The sequence below is a fragment of the Pinus tabuliformis genome, chromosome 5_2, assembly GCF_031772625.1.
Source record: "Pinus tabuliformis cultivar Carrire ecotype Pingquan chromosome 5_2, CPIR1, whole genome shotgun sequence".
In the NCBI taxonomy this organism is placed as follows: Eukaryota; Viridiplantae; Streptophyta; class Pinopsida; order Pinales; family Pinaceae; genus Pinus; species Pinus tabuliformis.
The window spans coordinates 883,312-895,203 of record NC_142306.1 but is presented as its reverse complement, the minus strand read 5'-3'; the positions used below and the strand labels follow the sequence as shown (position 1 = coordinate 895,203).

The 11,892-nt window shown below is 36.9% G+C and overlaps 2 pseudogenes; both read left to right on the top strand.

The window, feature by feature from the left end:
* Positions 1-248: 248 nt before the first annotated feature.
* On the top strand, positions 249-554 carry LOC149157208 (DEAD-box ATP-dependent RNA helicase 15 pseudogene; annotated as a pseudogene).
* Positions 555-1,476: 922 nt separating this feature from the next.
* Positions 1,477-6,537, top strand: LOC149157207 (DEAD-box ATP-dependent RNA helicase 15 pseudogene; annotated as a pseudogene).
* Positions 6,538-11,892: the final 5,355 nt, after the last annotated feature.

Genomic DNA, 11,892 nt, shown 5'->3' with positions numbered 1-11,892 from the left:
GTAGTGTAAGGGTTGCCCTTTTGCATTTTACATATTTGCACTAAACGTGAATAGTTTGAATGTATCTGTCTATTTTTCTACTTTGAGTATCCAATCAGATAATGATATCAATACTTGAAAATTGTGGAATACTATCTTCTGCGTTTGGTTTGTTTATTGTGTGTCCTTTGACTGTATCCAAGCTACTGGTGGGGTGCAGCTTTCCTTGTACCTGCATTCATTCTGGAATGCAGCAGGATGAAAGACTGATGAGATACAAAAGTTTCAAGGAGGGGAATAAGAGGCTTCTGGTTGCAACTGATCTGGTAGGCAGGGGAATTGACATTGAAAGAGTTAATATTGTTATCCACTATGACATGCCTGAGTCTGCAGATACTTATTTGCACAGGGTTGGAAGGGCTGGACGGTTTGGCACAAAGGGTCTTGCAATTACCTTTGTTTCTTCTGCTTCTTCATCAGAGGAGGATGTGCTGAAGCAGGTTCAAGAACGTTTTGCAGTTGATATCAAGGCACTCCCAGCACATATAGAAGCATCAACATACATGCCATCATAGCCATTGAAATCTGCTCTGGTGTCTGCAATAATTATCCTTCTCATTCATCTCAGTTTTGGCATGGTCTGGTTTTGTTTTCTGCTCATATTCCTTAACTTCATATGCCGGTTCTTCTACCAAATTTATTGCACTTCTAAATTTAGAAGAACCTTTCCTCCTCTAACTTCAATTAACAATTTTCTCTTCTACTTCTACTTGGGATATTTCTGCTTATTTTCAGGCCTTTACAAAGGCAAAGTCCTTAAATTAATGCCACCATTTCTGTTGCATTGTGGGTTGTAAAGTGCAGAAAATCATGGACTATTTTGTTCAAAGTTTCTTTTAACACATTCTAATCTCATGTTGTGTAGTTTAGAGTTTAGAATCAAGCCTCGTCGCAAAGTTTTGAAATCTATTAGTGCAATGCAACCCTCCAAGCGTCTACCATGGAGAAAGTTGAAAGCACTTGGCACTAATAGTTACAATCTTTGGTAGGGAACCAAAGACTGCTAAGTCATCTTTCGTACAACTTATAGGTGGTTCTCTCAAATGTATTTTAAATATCACCCTATGAATTTGTCACCAATTGAAATGTAATAGTGACTACATGACATTTAATTGGTGTGTTTGATGCAGGGTTGGTGGAAAACATAACCAACATAGCCAGAAAAGGGAGTTCTCTCAAATGTACTTTAAATATCACCCTATGAAGTTGTCACCAATTTGAATGAGATGGGTATGTCTGTTGAACCTTAATTTTTATAATTTTTCAGAGTGCTTTGAGACACACATGGCTGGTTTTCTGCATCATTATTTCATCTTTTACAACAATAAAACCTCTTCTGCTATTTCATCATAAAGTTGCGCTTGTGCTTCATATTTTTAGTGAAAATGGCAAAACAAGGAGTAGACAATGTGGAAGAGTTGAAGGAAGAGATTTATAATGAAGAGCTCCTGGACTATGAAGAAGAGGAATTGGACGCACAAGCATTGGAGGAACATTTTGCCACTGATGAAGCCTCCAAGAAAGGTTATATGGGATTTCCTATTGAAGCCAGAGCTCCTTCGAGCAATTGTGGACTCTGGATTTGAACATCCCTCAGAAGTTCAGCACGAGTGCATTCCTCAGGCGATTCTGGGCATGGATGTACTCTGTCAGGCCAAATCTGGAATGGGGGAAAACAACAGTTTTCGTGATTTCAACTCTGCAGCAGATCGAACCCACAGAAGGCCAAGTCTCTGCCCTAGTTTTGTGCCATACTAGAGAATTGGCATACTAGATATGCCATGAATTTGAGAGGTTTATGACTCATCTGAAAGAATTGAAGGTTGTTGTATTCTATGGAGGCTTGCCTATCAAAACTCACAAGGCAATATTAAAAAATGAATCCCCCCAAATAGTTGTTGGGACCCCTGGAAGGATTCTGGCATTGGCAAAAGACAAGGATCTCACTCTGAGAAATATCAGGCATTTTATTCTGGATGAATGTGACAAAATGCTGGAATCTTTGGACATGAGGAGAGATGTACAGGCCATTTTCAAGATGACCCATCATGATAATCAGGTCATGATGTTTTCAGCCACACTGAGCAAGGAAATCAGGCCTGTCTGCAAGAAATTCATGCAGGATCCTATGGAGATATATGTTGATGATGAGGCCAAGCTCACACTTCATGGTCTAGTTCAGCACTATATAAAACTGGCTGAGGTAGAAAAGAACAGGAAGCTGATTGATTTGCTGGATGTCCTGGATTTCAACCAGGTTGTTATATTTGTGAAGAGTGTGAAAAGGGCTTCTGAGCTATCCAAGCTGCTGGTGGGGTGCAGCTTTCCTTGTACCTGCATTCATTCTGGAATGCAGCAAGATGAAAGACCGATGAGATACAAAAGTTTCAAGGAGGGGAATAAGAGGCCTCTGGTTGCAACTGATCTGGTAGGCAGGGGAATTGACATTGAAAGAGTTAATATTGTTATCAACTATGACATGCCTGAGTCTGCAGATACTTATTTGCACAGGGTTGGAAGGGTTGGACGGTTTGGCACAAAGGGTCTTGCAATTACCTTTGTTTCTTCTTCTTCTTCATCAGAGGAGGATGTGCTGAAGCAGGTTCAAGAACGTTTTGCAGTTGATATCAAGGCACTCCCAGCACATATAGAAGCATCAACATACATGCCATCATGGCCATTGAAATCTACTCTGGTGTCTGCAATAATTATCCTTCTCATTCATCTCAGTTTTGGCATGGTCTGGTTTTGTTTTCTGTTCATAAAAACACAGCAGATTCATAAAATTGAAAGGAACAATGGCCATCAAGGCATTTGTAGACAGACCATCACAATTTCAGTCTTATCCACGACTAAGACATATTTGGTTTTTCTATGAGAGCCATGCGTGTTTTCTTCTATTTGTCCTAATTATACAAAAACCCATGTTTTGAGCTACAAATTTTACAACAAATTTGGATTTAGTGCGATTAAAAAGCAATCGATGGGAAAAATGATCATATTATCGAGTCATCAATGTCTATAATGGTCAAAATTGAAGATATATGCTTGGAATATCCCCAAAATTTACAATAAAATCTTTGAAATATGCACGTCAAGGAGCTTCCTTCTCACTAGTTATTTTGAGTGGAGCTTCAACCAATCTTGCAGCCTTGCAAGGAATGTTCAGTTAGATTTTGGATGAAAGTAGTCATGTTATTCCACAGAAGCATGTTGTATATATTGCAAAAGCAAACATTACAATGGTTGGATTACAAGAGGTTTCAAAACCTTGAATTTTACCTTTGCGATGTCTTTAGTTTTGTAATGTCATCTAAAAGTATAATGAAGGAAAGTATCCCTCATTCTTCTTATATTGGGCACTCCACAGATCAACATGGATTAGAAGCCACCTCTTAAACCATGGTCTACTGAATTAATATTGAATGTGCAGGAAAGAGCAATTGATTCTTCTAGACATGCTATGCTGATAGCGAAAATGAGCATGGAAACAAACATTGGAGATATTGACAAAACTGGTCGATTGGTAGAGGAACCTGTAACGCTTGAAAAATCGGCTCAGCTTACTCTGGAGGCCACCTATTATCGAAATATTAATGACTTAGCATTTGTTATGTAAAAAATTATCGAAATCTTAATGACTTAGCATTTGTTATGTAAAAATATAAACTATATTTTTTTAGATACATTGCAAGTTGCAGCAACATTAACGGCTTTCGATTTCAAATTCTCTATCTACTATTGCTAGGCAGCAATCTAGAGAAAACTCTGTACCCCAACATCCAGTATGTTTGAAACCTGTTCGGATTAGACACTGATGTATCCAGGGTAATGTTAGAGTTTTCTCTTTATTTTCTATTTTTGAAAGGCATTTTGTTTATTCATTTTTTTCTTCAATGATTCTTTATATGTCACAATTCTTCTCGATTATTAGTTTCTGACTTGAGGTAAGATATTATGCCTGAAAGTCACTGTTGCACAAGTCACTTTTCATCTTTTTAAAAAAACCTTCTGATTGTGATTATGTTCTTTTAGGTTTTAGTCTCTAAAGTTCTTCCATTGGATCCTTTATTCAACCTTCAAGTTGGCTCTCTGATCTGCAGTACATATTTTTTATTTATTTCATGAGTGCGCTGTAAATCCGTGGTTAACATTGTGTTTCAAACGAATGGGCAGAAATAAGATGTAAGATGGTGGCATTTACAATAATCTTGTATGCATAAACAATTTGACAGAAAACAGGCTTCATACAGATCCATCCTACAACAGCTCTGATAATATTTTGGACATTTTGTTGACTGCTAGATTTTAAGCCAGAATATTACTGGAGTTTGACTGTTTTGACCCATTCAGCCTCTAATAAATTCTCCCATCACTGAAGAAAGGAAACCCTTCGGAAGCATGGTTTCCCACATTCATGGATGGTATATTTAACCTTTAGACATGCTAGACCCATTGGCATTGGCATAGGCAATAGACTAGTGCACCTTACCTCACCTCTAAGGGGATTCAGATTTCTCAAGTGAGATTCAGACTTAGATTCAAACTTGACACCTAGTGGTATGGAGCTCATGAACCATAACCCCAACTCTCATGGTTGCAATAGAACCGACAACCTGATTAAGAGACGTGTTTCTTATACCATCCTTATATGAATCTGCATTATTGAAGTGAAGTTAAACAACCTTATGAATCTGCATTATTGAAGTAAAGTACATAGCTTGAATAAATAGGAACAATTTTTTGTACCATACTTGTCCTCATTCCTGCCCTTTGTATAGCTCTGTGAGAGAAAAAGAATCCCAACTTCGCATGATCACAGTAAAGCCTACAACCTGAATAAAAGACCTGTTTCTTGTACCGTTCTTTCATAAATCTGCATTATTGCAGTAAAGCCCACAACTTGAAAAAAGTGCATATTTCTTGTACCATCCGTGCCCTCATTCCTTTTTATTTTATTGTTGGATCTGTAAGTAAAAAGGGACCCCAACTCCACATTACTGCAGTAAAGCCCACAACTTGAATAAAAGACCTGCTTCTTGTACCATTCGTCCTTAATTCTCTGTTGTTTTTTGATGCATGGTGAGTTGTAAGCCTCAACTCTGCATTATTGCAGTAAAGCCCACAGCCTGAATAACTTAATAAGACACCTATTTCTTGTACCATTTATGTCTTCATTTCTCTCATTTTTAGATTTATGAAACCCAACTCCACATGATCTCGGTAGGGTTCACAAACTGAATAGGAGACTGTTTCTTACACCACCATTGTGACTTAACATGTGGTCATGGTCATCAAACTCAACTAAATAATACACAAGATCAAGGCTTTATGCCTCCAGGGTTTGAATGTGGGTCATTATTGTGGGTCATTATTGTGGCTACGAGGGTTGCTTCTTATTGGTTTAGTTCTTGAGATGCACTGACCCACCTTGTAGTGTAAGGGTTTCCCTTTTGCATTTTACATATTTGCACTAAACGTGAATAGTTTGAATGTATCTGTCTATTTTTCTACTTTGAGTATCCAATCAGATAATGATATCAATACTTGAAAATTGTGGAAGACTATCTTCTACGTTTGGTTTGTTTATTGTGTGTCCTTTGACTGTATTTGGAATTTGTGAACGAATATATTGTGCATTGGCTCCAACGAGTAGAGCTTTGACGAAATAATGTCACTGATGTTCATTAATTTCAGTTTGTATATTCAACTTTCAGACAACTTACATGCCACATAGTTTCAAATTCAAGATTTTCCTTCTTTCGAATCTCGTTTCATTGAAGATGTTTGTTTGTTATTTTATATTATATTGAACAAAAATAAATGCTATTTTTTTTTAATGGTTAAAAAATCAAGGCCAGTATGTATTTATATTAATTTATTTTCACGACTTTTTTTGGTATTTTTTCTGAATAGCAAGTGGTTTTTTTTTCCTTTGTCAATCTATGCACAGATTTCTCCCACCACAGTGTACACAGTTATCCCACCCTAAACTGCAATAACATGTGTGTGCAGCTATTTACAAATTAGCAATGGAATTAAGAATTCTGGCAAATTCATGGAATTTGATTTAGAAATATAAAAATTTATTAGAAATATTTAAAAATGGTATTAGAGAGTTGATTTTTATCTACTATTACACAAATCTGCACCCTCTAGCACAAAATCCTTACAAGGTACTGAGCTTAAGTGTAACATGGAAGAGTTGTCATTATCACCTAGAGATATACTTCCTTTCTGTTAAGTTTAGCCGAACTGAACTTCTATACGTATGCAAAGTGTGAAATGTATATGGTTTATAACATATCATCCGTGAACAAAAGATTTATCAAGCCAGAAACTGGTTTTGGTGTGCAAGTCCCTGGCTAATGTCATAGTATCCTTCCTCACTTTGTTACTAACATTGTAAACGGTTTCAGTGCCATGCCACATGGGCGATATTTGGTTTGTGGCTGTTTTCTATGTGATATTTCAGGTGATCTTACTGCAGTGGCATAACTGGATGTCCCTATTTTGGGATTATTGTGTGTATCTTAACATTGCTGTTGGGATTATTTTTCTGAAGAATTTTCAATTTCAAAAGAAGTCAAAATGGCACAAGTATTTTTTGTTTTGGGAATTCTCCAACATTTGTACCTCACTCTGCTGAAGTGGGATTATATTAGAATAGCTGAAAACAAATATCTAAACATTTTAATACTCACAATAAATTGCATTGTAGACCTTGATGTTCTCCCTGTGTTTTATACATTATCCTATGTTAAAATGTCTATTAAGTATCTAATAGAGATGCGAGGAAGGAATTACCGAGAGAAGTTGCAAGTGGGTTAATGTACTGGTTAGAAATTCACAAATTTCCTGTGGAGCTCCCAAGTCACCATGACATCATGGTTGCTGAAGGAGCACATACTTACATTTGAGCATTTTTCTTTACTGACTCAGACTCAAAATCAGACATATTAGAGCACGGTTCTTACAATTTCTCTACTAATTACAACAACCATCACTTTGGCAGTGGACTGCCTGCCCCTCCTCCTGCTTATCAGTCTTATTTTATACATTAGGTAGGTACGGTGCTCATCTTACTGTGGTCAAGCAAGTTGTGAAATGTATATGATTTATAACATATCATCCATGAACAAAAGATTTATCGCGCCAGACACTAGTTTTGGGTTTTGGTGTGCAAGTCCCTGGCTAATGTCATAGTCTCAATAGTCACTGTTAGACATGTCAGCATTCACACTGGCTTTGACACCTTCAAACCTTACTATACTTCAATTCGTTCTATTATTATAATAAAGTACTATTGTTTGTACTATTCAATTTTTCCTGGTAAAAATAGTACTGGAGTACATTCCATACATTGCAATTTCATACTGACCTCCCATCATGGCGCTGTCCTTTCAACCTAAATATGGAGGAGATTAAGCCCTTTCATTGCTTCCACCGACAGTGTGTGAAACCATCTAATTTCGACCTAACTCAACATAAATCTCAGGGCCATATCTGCACTTCACGTGTATTGCTTGTACTACCAGATTTCGGTTCCTTTCTCCTTCTCTATCAATCTCATTTCAATAAATTATAAATTACAGACATTCATTGACGCAGTTTCAGAAAGGGTTTCCCCTGCATATTGGGCTCACATGAATAAATGAGACAGAGCAGGCTCGACTGGGGTGACCTTGCAACACATTCACAGGACTAATGGAGAGATCAAGAGTTTAGAGTAATGTGGATGTGTTCCCAGGTCACCCCAATCGAAACCTCCTCTGCTACTGTTGCTTTAATGGTGTCCTCTGCTTCTCTTCACTTCTTATCTCACAGCCAATTTACCCAAAGGTAAGGACAGATACTATAACTGCAAGCAAGAAAGAAACAGAATCTGCAACAAGCAACAAGTTTTAACAGTCTCTTTCGTTTGTTTTTTATTCGTGCAGTCTCCCCTCTCTTTGATAGCAGTGCTTTGTTTTTAGGTGAGCAAATGTTGTTTATAGGGGCAACCATGGGCATTTTTATATATATCGGGAATATGGCAGATAACAGCAAGGTTATGGTTTGAACTTGCTCTTATTTTTAGGATTGCAAGATATTTTTAGATTCTAATAGTTTTTAAATGTGATTTTTTGGAAAGTTTTCTTATTAAATTTGTCTAAAATCTGCTAGGGATTCATTGAAATCACAAGCTGTCTAGGTGAACTCTTCACAAAGAAAGTGCCCCAGAGATTTTTGAGGGTGCTGAATCTATATATGCAATTAAAAAACCAGTTTAAACAACACAAATCAAGATTTGGCCACAAATTTTTTCACTAGGAAACTCCAAAAAATCTCATTTAAAGTCATTAGCTCTACCTATCTGTTATGTAGAATATGCATTTAATAACGACCTTGGCCCTCATTTCTAAAAATATTCTTGTTTCTTTGATTGAGAAAATTGTATGTCACAACTGGCATAATTCAAGTGTAGTAAGTTGTTTGTTACTGAATCCTTCTATGCTATCAAAATCTACAAATACAATTACAGCCAAATTATTTGTTTACTTTTATGATCTCGCAGAAATCAGGATGCAGTATATGTTTATTGTTGAATCCAGCTATACCATCACAATCTATAGTTTTAATCAAATTGTTTGTTTGTTCCATGAAATTGTATATGAAACCCATAGTGCATAATCAGGGTGAAGTAGATATTTGTTACTAAGTCCATTAGTGCCAATCAGGCTCTACAATTCCAATCCATTTAATCATAAATTTCAACAAAAATTGGTCCACCATGTATGTGGATCAATCATTAGTTAGTAACCCTACTCCTTAGGAGCCAACGTGCTTTCAAGGGTTGCAATTTAATGCACATGCTACATAGGAGATAGGTGCTGCCACGATGTTCAGCCATGGGATGTTCAGCTCACAACTTACTTTCTCTGCCAACGGGCCATGGTGCTTTGTAATGGTACATTGATGCTTGAAGGCCTCATTCAATCAAATATGCAGGGAAATATGGAAGGAGGAGTGGCAGCAATCTGACTATCTGAGTTCGAGTACTAAAATTGAAAAAATCTCGAAATTAGTCTTTCTCCGAAGAATTTTCAATTTCAAAAGAAGTCAAAATGGCACAAGTATTTTTTGTTTTAGGAATTCTCCAACATTTGTACCTCACTCTGCTGTAGTGGGATTATATTAGAATAGCTGAAAACAAATATCTAAACATTTTAATACTCACAATAAATTCCATTGTAGACCTTGATGTTCTCCCTGTGTTTTATACATTATCCTATGTTAAAATGTCTATTAAGTATCTAATAGAGATGCGAGGAAAGAATTACTGAGAGAAGTTGCAAGTGGGTTAATGTACTGGTTAGAAATTCACAAATTGCCTATGGAGCTCCCAAGTCACCATGACATCATGGTTGCTGAAGGAGCACATAGTTACATTTGAGCATTTTTCTTTACTGACTCAGACTCAAAATCAGACATATTAGAGCACGGTTCTTACAATTCCTCTACTAATTACAGCAACCATCACTTTGGCAGTGGACTGCCTACCCCTCCTCCTGCTTATCAGTCTTCTTTTATACATTAGGTAGGTACGGTGCTTATCTTACCGTGGTCAAGCAAGTTGTGAAATGTATATGATTTATAACATATCATCCATGAACAAAAGATTTATCGGGCCAGAAACTGGTTTTGGGTTTTGGTGTGCAAGTCCCTGGCTAATGTCATAGTCTCAATAGTCACTGTTAGACATGTCAGCATTCACACTGGCTTTGACACCTTCAAACCTTACTATACTTCAATTCGTTCTATTATTATAATAAATTATTATTGTTTGTACTATTCAATTTTTTCTGGTAAAAATAGTACTGGACTACATTCCATACATTGCAATTTCATACTGACCTCCCATCGTGGCAACTGTCCTTTCAACCTAAATATGAAGGAGATTAAGCCCTTTCATTGCTTCCACCGACAGTGTATGAAACCATCTAATTTCGACCTAATTCAACATAAATCTCAGGGCCATATCTGCACTTGACGTGTACTGCTTGTACTACCAGATTTTGGTTCCTTTCTCCTTCTCTATCAATCTCATTTCAATAAATTATAAATTACAGACATTCATTGACGCAGTTTCAGAAAGGGTTTCCCCTGCATATTGGGTCACATGAATAAATGAGACAGAGTAGGCTCGACTGGGGTGACCTTGCAACACATTCACAGGACTAATGGAGAGATCAAGAGTTTAGAGTAATGTGGACGTGTTCCCAGGTCGCCCCAGTCGAAACCTCCTCTGCTACTGCTGCTTTAATGGTTTCCTCCGCTTCTCTTCACTTCTTATCTCACAGCCAATATACTCAAAGGTAAGGACAGATACTATAACTGCAAGCAAGAAAGAAACAGAATCTGCAACAAGCAACAATGTTTAACAGTCTCTTTCATTTGTTTGTGATTCGTGTAGTCTCCCCTCTCTTTGATAGCAGTGCTTTGTTTTCAGGTGAGCAAATGTTGTTTATAGGGGCAACCATGGGCATTTTTATATATATCAGGAATCTGGCAGATAACAGGAAGGTTAATGGTTTGAACTTGCTCTTATTTTTAGGATTGCAAGATATTTTTAGATTCTAATATTTTTTAAATGTGATTTTTTGGAAAGTTTTCTTATTAAATTTGTCTAAAATCTACTGGGGATTCATTGAAATCACAAGCTCTCGAGGTGAACTCTTCACAAAGAAAGTGCCCCAGATATTTTTGAGGGTGCTGAATCTATATATGCAGCTTCATGACCTGGATTATCCACAGTTTCTTGTTTATTCTGCCAACGTTTCAAACCCGAAAGGGGGTCCATCATCAGGACAAAACAGAAAGAATATGAATGAGAAATTATTGAGAGAAGAGAGCAAGCGACCTGGATATAAAAAATTATGAACCCTAATTTTATATAATGACCATTATATAAAATTAGGGTTCATAATTCTTTTATATCCAGGTCGCTTGCTCTCTTCTCTCAATAATTTCTCATTCATATTCTTTCTGTTTTGTCCTGATGATGGACCCCCTTTAGGGTTTGAAACGTTGGCAGAATAAACAAGAAACTGTGGATAATCCGGGTCATGAAGCTACAAGAAACCTCCACAGAAGCTTAAAATCTATATATGCAATTAAAAAACCAGTTTAAACAACACAAATCAAGATTTGGCCACAAATTTTTTCACTAGGAAACTCCAAAAAATCTCATTTAAAGACATTGGCTCTACCTATCTGTTATGTAGAATCTGCATTTAATAGCGACCTTGGCCCTCATTTCTAAAAATATTCTTGTTTCTTTGATTGAGAAAATTGTATGTCACAACTAGCATAATTCAAGTGCAGTAAGTTGTTTGTTACTGAATCCTTCTATGCTATCAAAATCTACAAATACAATTACAGCCAAATTTTTTGTTTACTTTCATGATCTCGCAGAAATCAGGATGCAGTATATGTTTATTGCTGAATCCAGCTATACCATCACAATCTACAGTTTTAATCAAATTGTTTGTTTGTTCCATGAAATTGTATATGAAACCCATAGTGCATGATCAGGGTGAAGTAGATATTTGCTACTGAGTCCATCAGTGCCAATCAGGATCTACAATTTCAATCCATTTAATCATAAATTTCAAGAAAAATTGGTCCACCATGTATGTGGATCAATCATTAGTAAGTAACCTTACTCCTCAGGAGCCAACGTGCTTTAAAGGGTTGCAGTTTAATGCACATGCTACATAGGAGATAGGTGTTGCCACGGTGTTCAGCCATGGGATGTTCAGCTCACAACTTACTTTCTCTGCCAACGGGCCATGGTGCCTTGTAATGGTA